The 16,936-nt window shown below is 45.1% G+C and overlaps 1 long non-coding RNA gene across 1 annotated transcript in view; it reads left to right on the top strand.

Moving 5' to 3' along the window:
- The window catches only part of LOC114012509 (uncharacterized), a 366,234-nt gene that overhangs the window by 305,302 nt on the left and 43,996 nt on the right, over positions 1–16,936 (top strand). Inside the window, exons 6-7 of the long non-coding RNA XR_008749105.1 lie at positions 11,628–11,674; positions 15,370–15,454. This is a non-coding gene — a long non-coding RNA (uncharacterized LOC114012509). The remainder of the gene's footprint in view (positions 1–11,627; positions 11,675–15,369; positions 15,455–16,936) is intronic.

Raw genomic sequence — 16,936 nt, 5'->3', positions numbered from 1 at the left:
TGATGAAATACGAGCCTCACTAGAGGTATTATGAAACCTAACTGAGCTGGAAAACCTCTAAATCTGGACCCCAAAAAATCCGGTTCCCCACGTTTCCTTCATGGAGTGATGTTGTAGACTTTTTTTTTTTTTTTTTTTTTATTTCCCACTCTTGTCCTCCAGGGACTACATGGAGAGCCGTGGCTGAGCTCCCCAAGGGCAGCTGCAGCTGGCACCCTTCTTCCCACCGTGGGAACGAGACTTTCTGGTCGGCGGCATCTGGCCATACTTTCCTCTATAGCAAGTCTCTTACCACCTGCTTCTAGAAAAGAGGGGTGTGTTGATATGGCCCCGTGTGTCCTTACCACTCTGTTTTTTGGGCACACCTTCATGGCAGGAATTGCAACGTGTAGATGTCCAAAAGGCAATAAAGGGGCTTGGTTATTGCTGGGGCATATGTATGTGAGTATGCACATAAAGGAGTATGCGGTGTGGTGCTGTGCTGCTAGCACTGGGTCTGTGCAAGGCACCAGTTCGCTTGGAGATCCTCTTTTACCTGGCAAGCAATGGCATGGGTCAGGGCTGCAGAAAAAGCCTGTGTGAGAGAGAGAAGGACGGAGACGTAGGGTCAGTGGAAGAACAAAACGGATAAAAAAGGAACAGGGAGGGCAGCGATGTTTAACTCAGGCTATGGGAGTAACTCTCCAGAGACAACACCCTTTTTCTAATCTTAGACTTCCTTGGGAGATGTATATGTCTGCGTGTTTGTATGTATAGGTATATGCACAAAAGCACACTCACATAAAAATGAAAAAGCACACACAGCACTTACTAACCCCTCTGCTGAGGGCTGCACACAGGTCTTTTCTAAGGTTTAAACCTGCTCGTGATAAATGTGCTGTTATTCTGGCTGCAGCTTTTTAGTTCTGGGGATATCAATTGAATTCTTATTATGAAAGCAGAAAATTGGAGTTACATCTGGTGACTGACGCATGTGACAGTATCACTGTGAGGAATTTCGGTTTCCTGAAGCTTTTCAATTAACTCGGTGCACTTTTCCTCAGGTGCTACGCGTTCGATTTTTCAGCGTGTGCCTGCTTCCAAGTTGTAAATCAACGAGTAGGTTATTGTACTGTCGTAGGAGCTCTTGTGCCAGTAAAATGAAACAGCAAATAATAAACCCCAAGGAGATTTATATAGCCTGAGTTGATGAAACGATTACTTTCTCATTCCTAGGCTCGCTCAGAAAGGCGGGTTAAAAGTAACTAAAAATTTACAAGAGCCTAAAACTGAATCTGAAAAGTACAACCTCAGCAACTTATTGGGCTTGGCCTAGCGAGCGCCAGATTTACTGTTTGCAATTTCTTCAACTTGTTTGGTCATTTTTATTATTTTTTTTTTGACTGTCCCCTCCCTGAGTTGATGACAAGCCTTGGCAAAAACATCTGTGCAAATAAAGCAGGGGACAGAGTGAAGGAACCTGGCAAGGAGCCCCCTGTGTCTGCTATGGCAAAAATGTTTGATAAAAGCATCCTTTCCCCCAAACAGCCTGAAGTCTCTAGGGGTCACGTCTCACGTGGCAGATGAAGAGCCTGCTTGGGTTATGGGTGCCAGCAGCCTCAGCCAGGCTCTTCGGGCTCCTCACCGTGGGTAGTTTCAGCCGGGGGCTGAGAAACCTCCCCTGCACTTTCAGAGGTGAGTGAGGAGCCCAGACTTAGGCAGAGTGGTGACATCTCTCCCCAGGCTCAAGTCCCTGCGCCCAGCACTGTTAGCAGCCTGCGCGTGGTTGCTGTTCCACACTAAATGCCTGTGCAGTGATGGGAGCAGAGACCGAGCTGGTCTGCGCAGCGCTGTCACCGGCTGAGCCTGACCCGCGCGGCCCTGCTGCAGGCACGGACCTGGTGTGCGGGGTGCCCGTGAGGCTGTACGTGGCAGGGACCTAACGCTCTGGCACCAGCAGCACGCAGCCGTGAGCCAAGCAGGTGCCAGGGCATCAGCAAAACACTTGCAATCGGCATGCCTAGGACCAGGGCAGGGAGAGACGAGCAGTGGTTTTGGGAGCGATGGGAGGACTAACCACGCCACTCCAAAGGATGTGTGTTGTTCTTACCCCTTCCTGATACATCAGCTTGATAAATGCTCTGCTCACAGCATCAGGATTAAACGGCAGCGCTTTCCGTTCAAGATACATGCGGAGGTCCCACATTCACCTGGAGCATCTGGGGTCAGAAAGCAACAGGTCAGTGGTCATATCCCTCTCTCCCCGTTTGTGATGGCAAAGCCATGAACATACTGCATTGCCTCTGCTTTTTGTTCTGCTGGTACTAGTGAATAAACTAGCAGCCTCTCCTCTTGCGCAACTAAGATGCCTTCATGTGCTGTTGTCCTCTTTTGCCGCTTGCTCGAGCTTCCTGAGCGCCTGAGAACGAGTCTGTCCTCTTTGTGAGTCATTCCTGACGCACTGCCGTGCCAAGGGCATGCCAGGTCCCCACGCACCCAGGGACAAACAAAGGTGGTCGCCTCTGTGTGACCCCCCAGGGTTGGCCACGGGGGTGCAGACCCCTTAGAAGGCGCCTCACTCTCTGCTTCCTATTGAGACCTCCTGAGGAAATGGTGACATGCTCCGAAGCTCCCCTTCAGGGGACAGCTTGGGGTTTTACAGCCTTTAAACAGTGTTTTTTCCCTTCTTTTCCTCTTCTGGAATGTGGGCAGGTGAATAACATGTTCCAGATTGACACAGTGAATCGTGCCACTTCGGCTCTGCATCCCACCATGTCCCATCTTGTATCTCTGATCCCAGCAGGACCATGATGGTCAGCCAGGACACCAGCACCTCCCTGTCAAAGGCTACTAGTTGAAAAAAGCTGTAGTCTACATTTTCCTGTACAACTTTTGTAGAGTTCATTCCAAAGGCAGGGAGGAAATGAAGAGATTTGTTTGTTTTCCAGCCGCAGAGATATTTTCATCATAAATCAGGAGGAACAAAAGAACATAAAAGTGGGCTGTGTTAGATGGGGGTAGGAGACTTCGGTCCTTCTGATGGAAAGTTCTTTCCCTCAAAAAAATAAATCTTTACAAACATGTTATTTTTTTGAAAATACCTTTTTTTTTTCTTTTTAAACAGAGAACATTGTCAACATGTCGCTTTCAGCTGGCCCCGTGACTTTCCTGGTGTCCTAGTCCTCTCCCCAAAGTCATCTGGCCCTCTCCAACTGGAGGGCGCTCCCAGCCATTGTCTGGCTGCATCTATCAGTGCCACAAATCTTCAAATTAAGAATGGTGGCTAAAATAAATAATTATATGCATTTTAATGGGCTGATTACTCTCTGAAGGCTTGCATGTGATTCTTATTTTCTATGTTATATAAAAGCTAAGGGTGGGATTTTCAAAACCACTCAGTGCTGGCCTAATTCTGCTCCCATTGAAGTCAATGGGGCTTTCTTACCCTTGACTGTAATAGGAGCAGAGTTAAGCCAGCAGTGAGTGCTTATGAAAACCACATCCTAACTATGCTCCCAGACCTCACCCATATTTCTCCTTTCATGGCACGAAGTTTGTTTTCATCATGTTACGTGTGCTGGAATGCTGATGTCTAAGGGAAGCTACTAGGGATTGAGTTCAATATTAATTCTGACCGGGCTTGGCTTTGTGGGTTACAGCTAAAGCGTTCCTGTAAGTGCAGCGTAGAGGCTCATCACAGAAATAACGTCAGCAGTGTCGGGACAAGTCAGAGCTGGGCCAGGCCCTGACTTGCCTCGGGTGCTCAGGGTTTAGGGAAGGCACGGGAAGCACCTAGTCCTCCAGGCAGACACCTGGACCAGGCTCCTCCACCAGCCATCTCGGTACCTGTGTCCTTGCTCCTGGAGGAAGCAAGTCTGCTGGGAGTGTTTCTGGGGGCACTATGCCTAAAACAGTGCCTGCTGCCATCCTCGTGGAAGTCAGCATCCCAAATCTGCTTTCTTGAGTGGAGGTCCTTGGCCGTGGGTGCCTGGAGCTCTGTCAGCTTGGGGCAGGACCAGTCTTCTGAGAACAATGCTGGGAAACAACTTGTGCAGGTTTTTTTTTAGATAAATGGACTTTCCACACAATACCATTTGGATAGAAGGTCTGAGTTAGCTTGGTCAATTTTTTTTTCCTTGTTGGTACTTTGTTTTTTCAATTTTTTCTCTTGTTTGTTGGTTGTTTGGGTTTGGTTGGTTGGTTTGGTGTGTGTGAGGAGGTTGTTTGCTGTTGCTATAAAAGTTGGATTGATTCTCAGATTCTTGATAAAAAGTTGACCTCTATTCTATTCTTTTATGGAAAAAAGAAAATCCAACAAAGCAGTTCCCTATTTTTACTGCTTAATGTCACTATAGCACATTGCCCATCAAGCATGCTGGCAAAATCCTGTATTTTGTGCTTGAGTTATTTTGGAAGTGACCGCGGAGGGGGAAGATGGCTGTGCCAGGTGATTTGCTCTTGCTCAGCAGCAGATGGGATGTGATGGATCCCCTCCCAGTGTCCCCTGCCATCTCGGGATTTTGTTAGGAAGCTGGTGGAGTCTGAAACTACTCCACCAGTGAAAACTCAGCATAGGGAAGACCTCCCACCCTAGTCTCCATATTCCAGAGATGAAACCAACTGGAAAGAGCTGCAATCTCTTTCCCTGTAGCCAAGAAAGTCATTTTGTATTCCCTGCACAAGCTGGGCTGAACTTGGCCCACAGATGATTGTTGCTGTTGATCCAAATCTCCCAAAAGGCTGGTGTATTTTCTTGGTAATAAATGTCCCACAAATGTTTTGGATTTCTGCACTCATTAGGGCTTAGGGAGGCTATTTGTCAGGACCAAAGACGTCTTCTACAATAAACCAGCAGCTGTCTGCAAAGGGTGAGGAGACGTTTGTTGCCGTGAGCTGAGTCTGCTGTCAGCAACCAGGCCCCTGACCAGCCCTAGTAAATGTTTTATTGATTTAATATTAAATTAACTGCCTGGGCATAAGGAGCGCATTATTTTTAATGGCATTCTGATATTAGGGACTGCAGTTTGCTAGAATGCACCTGTAAAATTAGTATCCCCTAGTATTCTGCAGGAGCCATAAAACGTAATGCTCTTTGTGTGCAGTGCTCTGAAGCTTGACATGGGTAAAGTTACAGCACTCGCTCGCAGCCTATCTGGTGGCTGCCCCAGTTCTCACTGGAAGAGGAGGAGGAGTTAAGTCATCTTAGAATCATAGAATCATTTAGGTTGGAAAAGATCTTGAAGATCATCAAGGCCAACCGTTAACCCAGGATGGCCAAGTCCACCACTGAACCATGTCTCTAAGCACCACGTCTTCGTGTTTTGAAAGCTTCCAGGGATGGTGATTCCACCACCTCCCTGGGCAGCCCGTTCCAGTGCTTGAGAAGGCTTGTTCCAAGCTCATCTCTTTGTTCTGAAAAGGTGTAAACTGAGCCCGTGAAGCCTGGGTCCTAACCTCAGGGAACCCTGCCTGGCTACGTATGGTAACTCATGGAAACCTGTACACAGGGCGCTCGTAACAGCAGGACACCTTCTGCAGGGGGTCAGTGTTGGAACAAATAGTTTTCCCTCATTTGTTTTCAGTAAATGAAATGAAGGGGGCAAAAAAAAATTACAATCAAAAAGTATCGGTTGCTCAGCCCCAAATGCACTGCTCTGGAATTTGCCTTTTTTTTTTTTTTTTTTTTTTTTGTGAAAGAAAAGGCATTTGGAAACAAATATAACTTGAAAATTAAATAAACACATTCCTTAGTGTAAGACTGAAAATATGAAAATATTTGCTAATTTCAGATTTCAAGTCATTTTTTTTTTTTTTTAAACTGCACTATGCAATTAATATAAGAAAAAGTTCAGCCCAAATAAAAAATTTGTTCAAATAACATCACCTCTCTGTAGTTCATACTGTTTTTTACCTCTGGAAATTGGGCCATAAAGAGGGTAAATACCTCGCTAGGACTCAGCTCTCCTCCCGCTGGGGAGGGCACAGCAGCCACCGCTGCCTCCCTGCAGCAGGGATGCTCGGGGTAGCTGGGAAGGATCCCTGCGTGGTGGGTCCGGCTCAGGGAAGCACGCCATGGGGGTGTGCGTGCAGGATCCCTGCGCGGTGGGTCCGGCTCAGGGAAGCACGCCATGGGGGTGTGCGTGCAGGCCTTGACCTCAGTCCGCAGCAGTGCGAGTGAGCCCAGTGGCATTCTGAGCACTCGGATCGCGGTCGATGGGGACGCTTTTTGCATAAGCTTTGCTGTCTAGTGGAAAAGTTGCTGTAGGTTCTTGCTAAGCACTGCAGCCTGTTTCCGCATGGTGATCTCTTTATCAAGTTGTCTTATTCAAGTACAAAGAGAATTTTTCTTAGGCCAGTAACGTGCACCTTGCTGCTCTACAATTACCCTTGGTTTTGCTTAAAATTACGATGATTGCTGTTCTGCTATAGCAACCTTCTTTTCGTTAAAATGCGTACCTAGTAAATGTTGCATTTGGTTTTATTAAGGTTGTAAAAATGCCACATTTGAGCTGTTTATATTTTTTAACTCCCTCAGAAATGGTCAATTAGAAAGTCAAATCTTCTTAAATGGCATTCAGATGGAGATTCTGAGAAATCCCAAGATTTCTGGGAAGTTTGTTCTACACTAATTTCACAGCAATGAATCACAGGGCTGAAACAATAAGGGACCAAAGACTGGCAACCATAAAACCATGATCTTGGTACTTCTGAATACTCGATTATAAAAATAAAAACCTTTAAATTAGAAGTTCAGAATGTCAGGGGATGAGGTAGGGTACCGAATTTTGTATGTTTTGTCATTAAATTAACATTGCTTTAAAAACTGGAGAACTAAGGGGCTCCACATATAATGGAGTGACCAAATTAATTTTGAGCAGCAACTATGGGTAGGACAGCAATCTCAGCGGGTTGGTCATGATCTGAATGGGCACAGTGGCAGGATCTGATGCATTTTTCAACCGTTTTCTTTAAATACAAGCTCTCTCTTTGTAAAGCTTGTTTGTAAAGCCACTGATGATCTCTCTTTTCTGATTGCTTTCTTGGGCTTTATCAGTGAATTAAATCCATGCTTTATTACTCCTAAGGCAAACATTGACAAGAAATGTTTCTTTTTTGTTGTGATTTTCCAGAGGAAATATCAGTTTCCTTCCAAATAATTCAAAATTTCACTGAACTTACTTTTTCCTTAGAATGTTTCGGGACCAAAAATCAAATACGCCTTTTCTACAGAAAAAGGGGGAAGGCAGGACAGAAAATAGAAACATCATTTAAGAGATCAGGCATTGTCTGCAAATATTGTTGGTTCAACAGGCATAGTTTCTGTAGGAACTTTCAAAAGAAAAAGGTTTATGAGCTCGCCCTGTGAGAGACCCCTTTTGTTCTGATAGTTGTGACCAGGTGATGAATTTATCAGAAGACAAAGTGTACCCAGCACCTCTCCCTGGCTCCCAACCACGTGGGTGCACCAAGGGCATAGGCAAAGCTATGTAGGGTGGGTCTGTGTGAAGACTTCTGTTGGCTTGAGCAGGTACTTGATCAAGACAATCTCTTGGGTTTTATATCATGGTGTTGATGTTGTTCTTCTTATTCTTCTGCCTGATTTCTCTCCTGTTGTTTGATGCTCGTTTGCCACTGTTCATGTAACGTTCAGAGGTCAACGCTGTCAGAGAGCCCAAACGTTGCATTTGGGGCCATTTGCAAAGATGTGGCAGCTCAGTGCTGGTTTTAGGAGCTCTTTATGCAAGTGACCTGCCCATTTTGTGCTGGTGCTCAGCTTTGAGGCTGAAGATTACGGAATTATACAAAAAGGTGGGTGACTGTTGGATGGTCACATTTTAGTTGACAAATACAGATAATTCATTGCGCGGGCAACTTGAGTTGACAGAGTCAAACCGTACTTTTTTGAAAGGATGTGGCAGATTTACTTATTCCTATTTCTGTGTTTGATTTACTACCACATGATTTCATTAAATAAGAACTTAACATGGGGATTTCTGCCAAGCAACTTTAGGCAAGGCCCATATTCCACAAATCCCTAAATTTGAGGGTGGTGGGTGGGAGAATCATCATATTTTTCTAGCAGATGTCCGTTCTGCCTGTGGACTAGAGTTTGAGATGGTTTGTTTATATTGTTGTTGCTTTAAAACCGTTGTAAAATGATGTTTATTTTCCTCCCATTAGGTAACAAACTTGAATTTCTCAATTCAGTGAAGGGTGATGATAACTTTAATAACTATTAATTCTCTAATTAATAACAATATTGGAGGAAATAAACAAGAAACCTTCAAACAGGCAGCGTTTCAGGCTTGAACTGGTTTCAAATTCAGACAGGATTACTTGAGGCTCTCTCTTGCCCTTCTCCGTTGTAAGGCTGCACAGCTCATGTTTGTAGGTATTTTTGGGTAAATAAAAGTGTGTAAGTAGGTTCTTCCCTTTAACTACTGGGTAGAAAATCCTATATCCTGGTAGCTCAACTGTCCAGGTCATGCTGAATTTCTGTGGAAGAAAATGAGTAAATGAAAAGAAGAAAATGCCAAAGAAAATGCAATGAGGGAAGAAAAAGTGATGTAAGTTGGCCAAGAAATAAGTTACAGTTCTTGGCCCAGGCTCTGCGGTGGTATAAATCATTACTGCGCTGCTTCAGTGTAGCCATTCCACTTCACCAAAGTTTTCGATTTGACCTGTTGTCAACTTTGAGCAAAGGTGGTAACAATCAAAATTACACCAGCCCCAAAGCAAGTCTGCCAGCTTTTGTATGCTGATCTTCACCCTCGAATGCTGCTTTTGCCCCAGTCCAGCATTAGGGTGAATATAAAAGCAAAGAGATCACGGGAGCAACGTCATTGCTGAAGGTCAGGCTTGAGCGAAAGGCACATCTGGGGTAGGGCTCTATCTCCATTTCTGAGCTAGCTACCAATTCCTCTGCTGGAGAAGGACTTCTAGATGACACCTAGCAAGGAGAGGTTTGAGGCATTTCACGGATCCTTGTCTGCTGTAACCATCCTGAGCAGGCTTTAGTTTTTGCTCTGAAATGCTCCAGATGAGCCTCTGGAGATGTTTTTGGGAGCTGCCTTTTGGAGCCTGTACAGCTCACCTGAGCTCGGGTCCAGGCCAGCACACGTAGCCCCTGCCCAGAGCAGGCTGGAAAGGCAACCTGCGAACGGTTAGGCTCAGTACTTCTGGGTTTTTCTTTTTTATTCCGCTCTCCTTTCATGGCTATTTCAGGTCTTGGCTTCAGGTGACAAATGACACCATCAACTGTCTACCATCCAGTGCCTCGTGCTGCTGCTCACTTTTGAAACATTTTAAGTGTTCTGGTCATTGCCCGAAGAAATCGTGTTTACATCATCTCTGAGAGACATTCAGAGTTAAGAGGAAAAAATGGCCAAAACAGCTTAGTGCTTTTGGCTTATTGTTTGAATATTTAAAGACATTGCATCTGGAATGTATTCCATTAATTTGTGGCTAGCATCCATATATCATAATCCATGAGCTTCCAAGTAAACAGCTGTCACTGGAGCTGCCACGGAGGGAAATTGGCGCAGCTAGCTTGTGGTGAGCAGAGAGGGAACACACTGGTACACACTAATCCAAGGAGGAAACATTAACCCAGATGTGTAGAGGACAATGAATGAATTGTTCCTTACAGCTCCTTAACTTCTCAACTGTATTAATGTGAGACACAATTAAGGTCTCAGACTATTCTGTTCACTCATGCGCATACACAAAAGTGTACATACCATCATAGCCAGAAAGATGAGGTTGCATACTATATATACCATGAAGCAGCCTCCAGGTCACCCCCGCGCACACGGGAAGGGGGACCTGCGTCTGAGGGAGAGAGGAGACGGTCCGTGTTGGTGGCAATCTGTCTTCAGGCTGGTTGGATCACACAGTTGTCTTTTTGACGTTCACACCAGCTTGAAACGCAACGTTCATGGCTCCCCTGAGGAAGATGTGGTAGAGCCAAGACCCATCCAGGCGCTGGTGTAGCAGGGGGTGCGTGGGGCGCTTGCTACAATACTTAAGATCCTTTGGGGCTATTGGCAGTGCCGGGGCCTCGGCTGGAGTTGTGATTTTGCATGTGAGCAGCTCACAGAAGGGCAAGAAGTTCTACCTGAAGCCAGGTGAAGTGCCGAGATGAGGACTCTGCTTTCCAGTGCTGCCGTTACTGGCAGAGCTGTTTGTTGTGCAGCCTAGGGCAGCGGGATGGGGGCCTGTTATTTTCAATTACATGTTTGATCAGTCTGTTTCCATGTGGTGCTCAAGTAAACGAACTAACTAAGAGGCATTGTGTACATGGAAGTGGGACAGAGATGATACCGCTATTTATGTTTTCTTTGGAGGGGTGTTACCCCTCCAAAAAACCCCATGGCAAGATCAGGGTCTCTGGGTGTGGGTGCTGTGGGGCACCTGGGGAGGTTTCAGCTGAAACGGAGGAAGGGCAGCAAGAAAAGAAGGGTTTCCCATCCTGTTACCAGAAGGGAGGATCTGAGGCCAAGGGAGATGAGGTGAGTCCCCAGAGGAGGTGGCCACGTCAGTCCCAGGGAAAGCATGGGGGACATGAGATGGAAGGGAAAACCCTTGCACACTTCTGCCCAACAGCTGCTCTGGCATCTCCTCTAGATGCTCTGGTATTCCACCGGACTTGGGATTTACCTTCTGTTTACTAGCCAACCCGAAGTGGGTTTGAACTGGTGACCTAAAGGTGAAAGGCTCTGCATCTTATTAGAATTACTGTGAGCTGCTGAACGAGTCCCCCATGGCAGTTAAGATTTGATTATGGTTCGAGAAAATGTTCAGCTTTTACAATTAGTGTCAAAGCAGTGGTAAGCCCCTCTTTGATTCCTGGGTGTAGGCTCGTGCTTTTCTTAACCTCACACATATGCTGGCATATTTACAGTAAGTGCTCAGGGGTTTGTTTTTTTAATTATTATTTTTTTTTATTTTTGAATTAAAAATGAAAGTTCCCCAGGGAAATTATGCAATGGGAAATAGCCACTTCAATAAACTTGCCTCACACATTTTATTGATTATGGTAAATTTAATTATTCCATTTAAACCTTGCTTACACACACAAAAACCCTTATCCTTTTCTTCCTACATATTTTTTCCTGGTTTCATATCCCTCTCTACAGACCAAAAGTGCACTTATATATTATTTTACATTTTTTAGAGGGTAAATACTCAAAGCTAAGCTCTTCCCCGTAATTATAAATTAAAAATTAGAAAACATACCATAAATCTTACTCAAAACATCTTCAAATAGAACTACTAATTGTTAAACAGTACTAATTATAGCTTTTAATATAGCTCTTTCACCTCTGACATATATTATGTGCACCATTTTTGCTAAGGGAGACAATTATTCAAGCACAAAGGACGTTAAAAAAAAAAAAAAAAGGAAAACATGGAGCAAGATAGGTATTTTTCCTACTCAGTACTTTGCTAGGTGAATACTGGTCATTCTCTTTATATTTAGATGATACCCAGGGGTCTCAATCTTGTTTGAAGACCATTGCACTGAGGTCTTCAGAGGCTACAGTCCAAAAGGCGGTGAAAGAGCTGCTGGTCCCTGGGTTGTCTCTGGGTCTTAACCTTATTTCTCTACAAACCACTGCTAGTAGGTGGTTTTCTTTCTTTTTCAGGGAGCTGCTGCTGCTGCTTCTGACCTACTGAACTGTGTGCAATCCAGGTAATCATCTTTTTGTCGTCTTAAACTTATGAATGGTGTCTCCTTCCTGGGGAAATGCATTCATTCATTACCTTGTGACTGTTCCCACAGATGGAGAATGTTCCCGTGGATATAGGTCTGTGGGACTGAGGGTGAAGCAATTCACCATGGCTAGAAATCAGGATGTGGGAAGAGGAATTATCACTAGAGATGAAGAATCAAAAGTAATTCACTAAGTCTGTACTCCCTCTTGCATGAAGGGACTATTCAGAGCCAGCCCATCCCAGCAGTGAGGCAAATCATAGTTGGTCTTCCTCCTTGAAGCTGCAAAGCTCAATCTGGAGAGGGGCTCTTCAGGGTTCTGGAATCTGAGGGTGGCCGGTTCTGAAAGCTGAGGTAGGGTCCAGGGTTTGATCAAGGCTTTGTTGCTTCCAGACACACCTTTCTTCCAAGGTCTGTCACAGGGTTGTTGGACCTGGGTTTGTCTGAATCCCACAGCCAAATCCTCATCTGGTATAACCTGAAAGGGCCCTGTTTATTTCAAGGGAGCTGCACCTCCTCAGTCAGTGGCATGAGCCTAGAAGAAGCTGGTGAGAGCACAGGGATGCTGCAGGGGGAGTGATGTGGCTGGGATGCAGGAGGTTCTGGAGGCTGCAGGTGAACAATGTCTCCTTCACTTTCCTCCAGTTTCCCTCCTGGTGGCACATTTGACTGCCACCATTGTTAAGCTCAGTGACCAGCCTAGCACCCTTCTGGATATCCCTTTGTGGCAAAAGACGGACTGGGGAATACTCCATGGAGACCTCAATGCCATTTACACCCTTGGGTTTCCTGCATTACAACGTAAGTGATTCAACATAGGGGATACTTGTCCCATGGCTTGGAAAAAAGAATTAAAAATTGGATGATCTTTATCCTGGCAGGTTTCCGATTTATTGGCTTTATTCAAAAAGTATAGCTGGAAATAAGTACTTATAAATTTCTAAATGACCTGCCCCTAAAAATAACCACAATCTGATGTAAACTGATAAGGCTCCCTTGAGTTAAATGGATTTGCTCCAGCTTGCACCAGATACAGATTAGGCCCCAAAATTCATGCAAGCCCAGTTGTGACAACCTTGAAAAGAACTTAGATTAAAGACGAGTTTGGAAGCAATCAAACCAGATCATAAGCCTGGCTGATTTCATTCGTTTTTCTGGCAAGTCCTAGTTTTCTGAGAATATGACCTTGTTGCAAGATGTATTACACCAAATCTTTCACTTAATGAGCCCATTGACACAGATGTCACTCTCCATGCCATAACTCCCCAAAACATTTCAGTTCCCTTCCCCCTGACTGTCACCACGCTTGCTCTGACCGCCACGGGGAGGGAACTTAGCCATGTAGCAGATCCCAGACTCAGCTTTTGGCCTAGATGACACGCAGAAGAATTATTTTGCAGATGGGCCAACCTAGGACACGTGTTCCCGCTGGGATCAGCACTCTGCTCCCCCCTCGCTGCCTCCTTAACGAGAGCACGAGAGCTCAAACCAACAGCCAGCTCCTCCAATGGCAACAACAAAAGACTCCTTGTCATTGCCCGGGCTGACTCAAAACAGAGTAGAAAAGGGGATTTTTTTGACAGAGCTGCAGATCATGGATTCACAATATACAGCTTGTCACACAGTGCTGTCAGTGATGCTCTCTGTTAAGTTATAAAAAACACCTACTTGCTCCTTGCCTCAGTTTTCCACAGCTGCGGGCCGTGGGCTCTGTGAGGGATTAGTACACAGGAGATGTGATGTGTGGCTCCGGTGGTGGTAATAGAGACATATAAGCAGTGCTCCAAAGGGAACGTTCTGACAAGAAGGAATCTTGAAATTTGACTTGTAAGTTTAAGAATTGCCCCAGAAGAAAAATTTCTCTTCCACCTTCCCTCCCAAAAAGCAGGCCTGAGTCTGTTATCTCCGTTCCTGCTTTTCACAGTCTTGCATAACGATCTACATGAAAATTTGAAGGTAAAAAAGCCAAATGCTTTGTGCTCTAAATTTTGAAATGGCGCAACTGCAGTGCTCTTGGCATTTTTGTTTTTCTTCTGCATGTTTTCCTTTCAAACCATAGTGCGGTCCAAAAAGGATCTGCTTTTCCTAAGTGATTCTTTTTTGGTAGAACAGCATATTTCAAAGGTAGATACGTGTATTCCTTATGCTTAGCCTGTATAACCACATACATAGATGGTTCTTCAGAAGTTTTACCAACTATTTCTATTTACCACTGCTTCAAAGAAAGCAGGGACCATGCCCTGTGGAATCCTTGCTCTCCCGACACGCAGACCTTGAGGAAGGAAGTTGCAGTACTATTTCCTCCCCTACCCTTTATTATTACTAGTGGCAATAGCAAGTGCTGATCCAGTGAGGCGCTGCGTACCTTCAGCTCGCATGGGAGTCCTGGACAATAAGGGATATTTCCATAAAGGGTATTTGCCTGTGATGTACAGGCACTATGGTCAATCCTAGGCACCTTCCAGCACTTTTCCAAACACAGGAAGAGGAATGGGATCGATACAGAGGGAGCTTTCCGGGGAGGGGAAGGTGCTCCTCACAGGCAGGGGATCCCAGGGTCTTTGGGAACAGGTTTTAAGCAGAACATTTTCTGCAACACCTTAGTCCTGGCTGGTGCTGGAGATGCACAGTGTGCTGACCGCCTGCTCCATTTCACAGTGGCACCGTTGCATTCCTCTGAGAATAAATACTTCCTTTCTCTCTTTACCAAGAATCCCATGATTTCTTAGGGAGTAAAAAAAGTCTTCAATTTTCTCATCTCTTCATTCAGCCCATTTGATTCACTGATTCATTTTGTACACTGGAAGAGTTTTTAACCTTTATTTGTTTCCCTTTTTTCTGTTTATATTTGTTGTTATTGGTTAGTTCTAGAAAGAGCAGCCTGAATGTCTTATCTGCCAGAAGGCACATGCGCATGGGTTTCTCACTCTGCCATCCCTCCACAACTTTACATTTGCCTAGAACCGAATCTGTTAGACACACTGCAGAGCTGGTCCCAAGGCAGGGAAGGCAGTGGCTCAACACGTGTCATGCTTTCTCCTACGATCTCGTTTCCTTCTGCACAGCCCCTGCTTGCTGGGTTGGCAGGATGGGTTCCCCTGCTGCGCTGCGCTAGTTTGACATAATCGCCGTAGTGCCACTGAGCGACATGTGGCAAACAGCCCAGCAAGCTGGGATGAGTGAACAGCAGCTTCCAGCAGGAATACTCCTCCATATTTTAAGGTAGTCTTTCTTGGAGAGTTGGAAAAGAGGAGGTTCGGGTTGGGGGGGGGGGGGGTCCCCTCTATGCGATTAACTGATGTTTGTAGTTGCACAGAGGGACACCAGAAATCTGATTTTAAAAGCGGTGCTTCAGGGAAATCTGGATGATTTCTTGATCACTGAAAAGACCCAAGAAAGTTTCAGTCCAGCATATCTCAGCAGCTGATCTGAAGCAAACCTGAAGACAACCCTGTGTCCTCAGAGCCTTCACGCAGCCCCTTTGGCCACTGAGACATCACAGCTGACTTCAGTTGGCCAGAAGCCCTGTCTGTGTCGCTGCAGAGCTCAAGCATGCCTTGAGACAAAAGGAACTAGTCATGCCCCATCTATCTTGCATGCTCTTTTTTGAGCACCTCCCAGACTTAACTACATTTATCCTCTTAGCACCTCTGTAATTATCTCTCTTGTAACAGATGAGAAACAGAAGAACATGGAGGTTTTGCAATTTGAGCTGAGCCGTGCAGGAGCTCTTTGGCAGAAGAGGCAGCCTCCTGAGGGGTGAGTAATATTCTTTTGACAATCCCATTAGACTTCTGTTTGTATCCTTACATACCTAGATACAAGCCAAAAATCAAGCCCAAAGCATCTTGCACAAAGCAAAATCACTCTCTGAACCTGACTCTTCTGGAACCAATGGAGGCTTTCACTGCTTCCCTTCCCGCTCTTCATCACAATTCCCAAAGGTGAGACCTGCAAAGCAGTTCCGCTCTGTTTCAGTTTGAAGGATCAAGTTTTATTTACGCAAGCAATATAAACATAATTTTAGCCTGACAGATACATAGAAAATTCAGAACAGCTGCAGCCATTGGGTGAAGCGTCCTGCAGAATAGTAGAGCGCAAAGGCACGGGGAGCACTCGTAATTGTATTTTAACCAGTGCCACCAGCAAAGTGAATCAGATGGCACTTGGTGTCAAATATAGGCTTATGGTCAGCCCTGTTAGCCAACTAAATCAATGAGAACTTTACCACAAACCCGAATATAGTTTTAAACCCTGAATCAGCAGGAATAGTTGAGCATAAGAAGCGCTGGATGGCCAGGCAAATTGCCTGGGTAGTGGGCTTCAGGGGAGGCACACGCTTAGCTGGATGGAGGGCTCCCTGTAAAACCAAGCGGAGCAGTGGAAATCAGATCAGCAGGACGAAGTCTGGCTGATAAACATTCTTCCTGGCATGTGAGTCAGCGGCAGGTTAATTAGGCATAGTTAGGCAGGGAGCAATGGTTATTATAGAAGAGGCTTTAATTGACGGGATCATTCTCAGCACAATAATATCAATTAGCAATTGCGATCAGGATCGTGAAGGCAGGTGGAGCCCTTTCTGTCAAGCTATTTTTATAAGGAATTAGCCTGTATAAACACTCATTGTAAAAACATTGTCCTTGTCAGGTGTAGTAACTGCCCTGGCACATAGCATCTCTACTCACAATGGAAAGATAATTAAAGACGCATTTGCACACTACTGTGGTTCTCCCAGATGCTAATTGTGTCACCGGAAGATCTAAACAATTATTAGGAAAACACTGGGTGAGTGTTAATAGTTATTTCCAAAATACAGACAATAAATAGATCGAGAAAATGCTGTGAGCATTGAGCCAGCCTTGGAAAAAGCTAGAGGAAAAATTGTATTTCTGAAGCGAACATGGAAATTTGAAGTGGGAGTTAGGTGCCTAAACATCTTGGAGGAACTTAGATCCTGAGCATACTGAGGCCAAATCCCGCCCTAGCCTACCAATAATTTCATATTTTACAGCCTTCACATTTTCCTCATATGTATGTTGTTCTTAGAAGCCCATATGAGGAGGGCCAAATCCTGAAGGTATTACTTAAAGGAAATTTCTATTCGTGTTGCTGAATATTCACTACCGATAATCCTAGTAATAATTCTCATGAAAAACTGTGTGATGTTCCATATTGCGTTTTATTATGTGTAGCACATGTATTGTATAACTATATTACAGGTCTACATTGCATACCTGTAAT

The sequence above is a fragment of the Falco peregrinus genome, chromosome 11 (assembly GCF_023634155.1).
Source record: "Falco peregrinus isolate bFalPer1 chromosome 11, bFalPer1.pri, whole genome shotgun sequence".
In the NCBI taxonomy this organism is placed as follows: Eukaryota; Metazoa; Chordata; class Aves; order Falconiformes; family Falconidae; genus Falco; species Falco peregrinus.
This window is presented reverse-complemented; position numbering and strand designations above follow the sequence as displayed.